Consider the following 7,453-nt stretch of genomic DNA (forward strand, 5'->3'; position numbering starts at 1 on the left):
AGCTAAAAGAGGTGGTTGTTCTTATATATATATTTTTAAAAATGTCCCTTCTGTTTTGCCGAGTCTGAGAATAATTATGTGAAATGTTACCTCTAAAGACAGCCAGGAAGCCGCTGAATTGGCCATGCTGCCATTCGGGCTGTTAAGGTGTTCTGTTTCTTTTTAATGAAATGTTTGCAACATGAGGTTGGAAGATGGAATTTTCTCTCTGGGAGGTGCGAGCGGTTCTCTTCGAGCCTTTCGGTGTGCACACCTGGAGGTGGGTTGTAAAGCGCCATTCAGACTCCACAGAGGCGTATTAATGCAGAATAAAGATCCAGATCCGGACGTCTCCCCAACAGACCTCGTCCGCATCTGAAGTGAGGTCCACTGTCATGCTATGATTGGTGTAGTGGTTAAGTGCCAGTTTGGTGTAATGGTTAAGTGCACGGACTCTAATCTGGGACAACTGGGTTTGATTCCTCACTCCTCCACTTGTACCTGCTGGATGACCTTGGGCAAGCCATAGTTCTGTCAGAGCTGTTCTCTCAAGGACAGTTCTCTCAGAGTTCTCTCAGCCCCACCTGCCTCACAGGGTGTCTGTTGTGGGAAGGGGAAGGATTTTGTAAGCCACTCTGAGACTCCTTTGGGTAGTGAAGGGCAGGGTAGAAATCCAATCTCTTCTTCTTCTTCTTCCTCCTCCTCCTCCTCTGCTTGCACCTGCTGGATGACCTTGGGCAAGCCATAGTTTTCAAGCTGTGCTTGAAAAAGAGCAGTGTCTGTCAGAGCTCTCTCAGCCCCACCTACCTCACAGGGTGTCTGTTGTGGGGAGGGGAAGGGGAAGGAGATTTTTAATAATTCTGTTTTTAAGCTGTTTATGCGTCGTGTTGGAAGCCGCCCTGAGCCTGCTTTGCGGGGAGGGTGGGGTATAAATGTGATCATTAATAAATAAATCCAGGGCTTATTTGGGGCAGGAACGGATTTCCGGCTGGCTCCCAAGTTGGCCACGCCCAGCAGGAACTCATTAGCATAACAGGCCACACCCAACAGCAGAAACTCATTAGGACTGGCTACATTAGGGGTGTGTGGCCTAACATGCAAAGGAGTTCCTGCTACAAAAAAAGCCCTGGGATTTGACAACAAACAAGGTAAACAGAATAACAAGCAAAAGGTGGGCGTGGCTGGATGACCACACTTCTGGTAACGTGGGGGTGTGGCCTGATATGCTAATGAGCTGTACTACCAGGGGTGTGGCCTATTATGCTAATGAGTTCCTGCTGGGCTTTTTCTACAAAAAGAGCCCTGAATAAATCAATAAATAAATAGTGTGCCACCAGTTGCCACATGACTTACGGTGGCCCTGAAGGGTCTTCAAAGCCTGCTCTGTTCAGAAGCGTTTTCCCATGGCCGGTCTCTGTGTCGTGACCCTGGAGGTCCTTGGTGGTCCTCCAGATACTAACCAGGGCCGACCCTCTTTTGCTTCCGAGACCTTCCGAGATGAGGATAGGGCCTGTGGGTGTTAAGGGCCAGCAATCTATCTGGGTCTGCAGCCGTTCACACATGCATGCTTGTACACAGCTCCAGGGTTGTCGAAGTTTTACACGCACAAGCACGCAGACAGCATCATTTGCTTACCTGACTCGACCGTCCGTGACCTTAGAGGGAAATTTATTCTATCTTTTGTGCAGCTGCAAAAGCGGCCACAAGGCGGAAAGCCACGAAAAGCCACCCCCAGGAAGGGTCATTCAAGTCATCCAGCGGCAAGGCCAGGCAGCTGAAGGCAAGAGGTTTGCCTGCCAAAAAACGCTCCCTCTAAGCCGTGGAGTCTTGTGAGCAGAAATTCCACTTTGTGAGCTACTGGCATTAAAGCTGTGAGCGAGCGTTTTGACCGCTGCATCAATTAGTCTGCTCTGGAGTCCTCCTTCCTGAGCTAAGGCAAAAATCTGTGAGCTGGAGGCTAAAAAAACTGTGAGCTAGCTCACACTGACTCAGCTTAGAGGGAACACTGCAGTGCCAAACATGTTCTCTGCAAAGCTCTCAGCACCCCTGACCACAGTGCTGATGACCGACCAAGGAGCAGTACTAAGAGTGCGAGAGGATGAAGATGATGATGATAAAACCTTTAGGTCTTGGGGGGGGGGGTGTCAACAATGGGAGGGCTTCTAGTTTCCTGGCCCCGCTGGTGGACCTCCTGATGGCCCCTGGTGTTTTTGGTCACTGAGTGACCCAGAGTGTTGGACTGGAGGGGCCATTGGCCTGACCCAACATGGGCTTCTCTTATGTTCTTACATCTAAGGCAAGTGATGCTCTGTCTTCTTGGTGCTTGGGGGGGGTCAACAGTGGGAGGGCTTCTAGTGACCTGGCCCCACTGCTGGACCTCCTGATGGCCCTTGGTATTTCTGGCCACTGTGTGACCCAGAGTGTTGGACTGGACCCGATCCAACATGGGCTTCTCTTATGTTCTTAGAGGTTAAAGTCAGAATCCCACGCATGTTACGAAAAAAGAAAGAAACAGCTCTCTCCTAATTTACAAGCATTTGCTGGTTGAATTCGAATATTTCCTTCCCACTCTAGATGTTCCTAATGTGTCTACTCCCAGGTCGGCAGCCACGTTGGTCTGAAGCAGTAGAACAAATTTTGAGCCCAGCAGCACCTTTAAGACCAACAAAAATGTATTCAAGGTATCTGAAGATGTATGCCTGCACATGGAAGCTCAGGGCTATTTTGGGGCAGGAACGCACAGGAACAGCGTTCCGGCTGGCTTCAGAGTTGGCCATGCCCACTACAGCCAAAACCTCTGCCTGCGTGGCTACAGAGGGAAGGCCTGGAGAGCGACACACACACACACCCGCGACTCCGAGGCCGGCCGGCTGGGGGCCCCCTGGAAGGATCGGGGGAGGCATTTAAATGCCTCCCCGGGCCTGTCCAAGGGCCGGCTTGCCCGGGGTCCCCGCAACCGCGAGGTGCCTGGACAAGCCAAGGGAAGGCCGTTTAAGCTGCCTTCCCTTCAAGGGGGGGCTTGCCCGGGCACCCTGCAGGTGTGGGGCGCCCAGGCAAGCCAAGGGAAGCCATGGGGTGTGACCTAACATGCTAATGAGTTTCTGCTTTTCGGTGTGGCCTGTTATGCTAATGAGCTCCTGCTGGGCTTTTTCTACAAAAAAAAGCCCTGTGAAAGCTCATACCTTTTATATACTCCCAGCACACTATAAACTTTTGAAGATACTTTGTGAGTGAAAATTTACAGAGCAACAGTAGCTGCAGAGGACAGACAGACAGACATTCCCTTCCCAATCTCCAGGTGGGGTCTGAAGATCTACTGGAATGACAGCTGATCTCCAGGTGACCGAGCTCAGTCCCCCTGGAGGGAATGGCTGCCTTGGACGTTGGACTCTGTGGCACGGGGCTCCACTGAAGCCCCTCCCCCCCCCAACCCCACCTTTCCCAGGGTCTGCCCCTAAATCTCCAGGAATTTCCCGACCCCGAATTGGCAACCTTGTAGCTTGTGGGATGGGACACCGGCAGAAAAAAAACTCTCTGCTTTTGCCAGAGTACAATTATCCTTCCCCCATGTCTGCTATCTTTGGTAAGCCACAAATGGGTTGAAACGGGAGATTAAAGCCACACCGTATTCATGCAGAAAACAAACAGAGGCAGTCACAGGGATGTCTTCCGCTATGACCCAACTTTTTTTTTTTTTTTAAAGAAGAACACAGCATGAGAAACTAAAAAGGAGTGACCCGTTTGGTGTAGTGGTTAGGAGCGCGGACTCTACTCTGACTGGGAGAACCAGGTTAGATTCCCCACTCTTCCACATGCAGCTGCTGTTGTGACTTTGGGTCAGTCCCAGTTCTCTCAGAGCTGTTCTCTCAAGAGCAGTTTGTGTCAGAGCTCTCTCAGCTCCACCGACCTCACAGGGTGTCTGTTGTGGGGAGTGGGAAGGGAAAGGAGATTATAAACCACTCTGCTTTCGAGTAGTGAAGGGTGGGGTATAAATCCAATCTCCTCCTCCTCCTCCTCCTCCTCCTCTTCTTCTTCAGAACTAGGCCTCCTCTTGGTGGGGGGAGAATTATTTATTTCTATTTCCTTCATCTCTGCCCTAACCCTCTCTCCCCACTGGGGATCTAAAGTGGCTTCTCTCCTCCATTGTATCCTCACAACAACCCTGTGAGGCAGGTCAGCCTGAGAATGTGTGACCGGCCCAAACCGACCCAGCAAGATTCCATGGCACAGGCGGGAATTCGAACTTGGGTCTCCCCAATCCTAGTACAGGGCTTTAACCCCTACACCACACTGGTTCTCTCTAAAAGATACAGAAGACAGCAGACATTCTGAACGTGGCCGTTTTACACTCTTGACATGACCATTTTATATAGCAGCCTATTAAAACACCTCGACTGGAGTTGCACTGAAGATTTTTCAGGTTGGGGGTAGAATTTGGGTGAAAGTTGGGGGGGAGGCATTTTGGGCTCTTCCGCCGGGCATATCAGTGAGTTTGATGTCATGCCAGCTGAGCCTTGCCGACCCGCTAAGGCATGTAAATGGTAGTGATTACATTGTGGTAGAAGCTTAGAAAGTCAGTTTGGTGTCGTGGTTCAGTGCGCGGACTCTAATCTGGGAGAACCGGGTTTGTTTCCCCACTCCTCCACTTGCACCTGCTGGATGACCTTGGGCAAGCCACAGTTATGTCAGAACTGTTCTCTCATGAGCAGTCCTTGAAAGAGCTCTCTCAGCCCCGCCTACCTCACAGGGTGTCTGTTGTGGGGAGGGGGAGGGAGAGGAGTTTGTAAGCCACTCTGAGACACCTTTGGGTAGTGAGGGGTGGGGTATAAATCCAGTCTCCTCTTCCTCCTCCTCCTCTTCTTCTTTTCCTGGAGAAGCAGTCTCGCATGGCCACTTTCCACCATTCTTATGTTGTAAACGTAGTTGTTAAATTGCTTTTAAGTTTGGTGTCGTGGTTAAGTGCGCGGACTCTGATCTGGGAGAACCGGGTTTGATTCCCCACTCCTCCTCCACTTGCATCTGGCTGGATGACCTTGGGCAAGTCGTAGTTCTGACAAGAGCTGTCCTTAAAAAAGAGAAGTTTCTATCAAGAGCTCTCTCAGCCCCACCTACCACACAGGGTGTCTGTTGTGGGGAGGGGAAGGGGAAGGAGTTTGTCAGCCGCTCTGAGACTCCTTTGGGTAGTGAAGGGCCATGGGGTGTAAATCCAATCTCTTCTTCTTCTTAGATAAAATATATACTGAGCCGTTTTTATTGATATTTATTGTATTTATAGTTAAACTGTTTTATATGAATTGTTCGTGTTTTATGTATACTGGTTTTATTGATGTTGGAGGGCGGGATAAAAGTCAAACAAATAAATAAATACATAAATCTAGCAATTTTGGTGGGAGAGACTTTTTGCTGGAAAATATAAAGACAGGTCCATCCAATATTCCTCAGGATGTCCCCACCCGATCGGGGATCATGCAGTGCGGGGGGCGGGGGGCTGCCCAGTTTTAACAGCCAGCCATCAGTGAGGGCAAGTGAGGGCAATTTGAATGAAGAAACTGAATATTTTTTGGAAGACAGGGGCTGGGAAATTGTCTAAAAGCGCTGCTGAAGAAACGTTAACGAACACCTGTGTTTCTGGCTCGGCTGTGCTGTTAACGAAAGGAAGTGTGCTTTTTCGGGACTCGGAAACCGTGACACCGGGCTTCGAAAGGGATTAACGGCCCACATTATCTGGCGTTCTATGCGATGCCTGTTCCCGGCAGTGCCCGAGTTCAACGCTTTTTTTATTCTTCTACTTCTTTTTTTACAAATAACAAACTACCCTTGGATCCTCTTTCACTCCGGGGATATGAGAACAGAAGGGCTCCTTTCATGTTGCAGCCAGAGATTGGACCGAGCCGTGTTTTGCTGGAATTAACCGGTCATCTCCTCTCTTCTTGAGATAAACAAAGTGCCAGGAGGAGTTTCAGGAGCGATCAGAATTTCCTGCCATGGCGGATGAATCTTAGAATCACAGAATCACAGAACTGGAAGGGCTCATTCAGGCCATCTAGTCCGACCCCTCCTGCTCAATGCAGGATCAGCCGAGAGCCGGGGTGGTCAAAGTGTGGCTCGTGGGCCAGATGCGGCTCTTTCACACATAAGAGCATAAGACAAGCCCATGTTGGATCAGGCCAGTGGCCCATCCAGACCAACACTCTGTGGCACACAGTGGCCAGAAATACCAGGTGCCCTCAGGAGGTCCAGCAGTGGGGCCAGAACTCCAGAAGCTCTCCCACTGTTGCCCCCCCCCAAGCACCAAGAATACAGAGCATCCCTTGCCCCAGACATAAGAACATAAGAGAAGCCACTGCTGGATCAGGCCAATGGCCCATCCAGTCCAACACTCTGTGGCACACAGGGGCCAGAAATACCAGGTGCCTTCAGGAGGTCCAGCAGTGGGGCCAGGACACTAGGAGCCCTCCCACTGTTGCCCCCCCCAAGCACCAAGAATACAGAGCATCCCTTGCCCCAGACCGAGAGTTCCTGTCTATACCGTGTGGCTAATAGCCACTGATGGACCTCTGCTCCATATGCTTATCCATAAGAACGCAAGAGATGCCAGTGTTGGATCAGGCCAATGGCCCATCCAGTCCAACACTCTGTGTCACACAGTGGCCAGAAATACCAGGTGCCCTCAGGAGGTCCAGCAGTGGGGCCAGGACACTAGAAGCCCTCCCACTGTTGACCCCCCACAGGCACCAAGAATACAGAGCATCACTTGCCCCAGACATAAGAACATAAGAGAAGCCAATGTTGGATCAGGCCAATGGCCCCTCCAGTCCAACACTCTGTGTCACACAGGGGCCAAAAATACCAGGTGCCCTCAGGAGGTCCAGCAGTGAAGCCAGGACTCCAGATGCCCCCCCCCCAAGCACCAAGAATACAGAGCATCCCTTGCCCCAGACCGAGAGTCCCTATCTGTACCTTGTGTAATAGCCACTGATGGACCTCTGCTCCATATATTTATCCAATTCCCTCTTGAAGCCGTCCATGCTTGTAGCTGCCATAACCTCCTGTGGCAGTGAGTTCCATGTGTTCATCACTCTTTGGGTGAAGAAGTCCTTCCTTTTGTCTGTTCTAACCCGACTGCTCAGCAATTTCACAAGCCCCACGTGCTTCTGCCCCTGTTCGATGTCCAAGGGCGGCTTCAGAAATGGCTGAGCCAAGGGGCGGGATCCACCAAACCACCATCGTGACACCACTGTAAAATGAAATGCCCACGCATTCCAGAACCGACGAGGGTCCTTGCTGGAGTCAGATCTCATCTAGGACCCCAGGTTCAACACCAGTCAGGCAGTAAGCCCAAACCCCACAAACTGGATAGCCCGGTGCCTAACATTGCGTCTCCCCAGCCATGGATACGGATAGGGGCACTGCCTCTGCACATGGAGGATTCTTCTACTTATCACAGCCAGTAGCTGTTCCCTGACCCCTCTTT

Source organism: Gekko japonicus, unplaced genomic scaffold (assembly GCF_001447785.1).
Source record: "Gekko japonicus isolate JY-2015 unplaced genomic scaffold, Gekko_japonicus_V1.1 scaffold3275, whole genome shotgun sequence".
NCBI lineage: Eukaryota > Metazoa > Chordata > Lepidosauria > Squamata > Gekkonidae > Gekko > Gekko japonicus.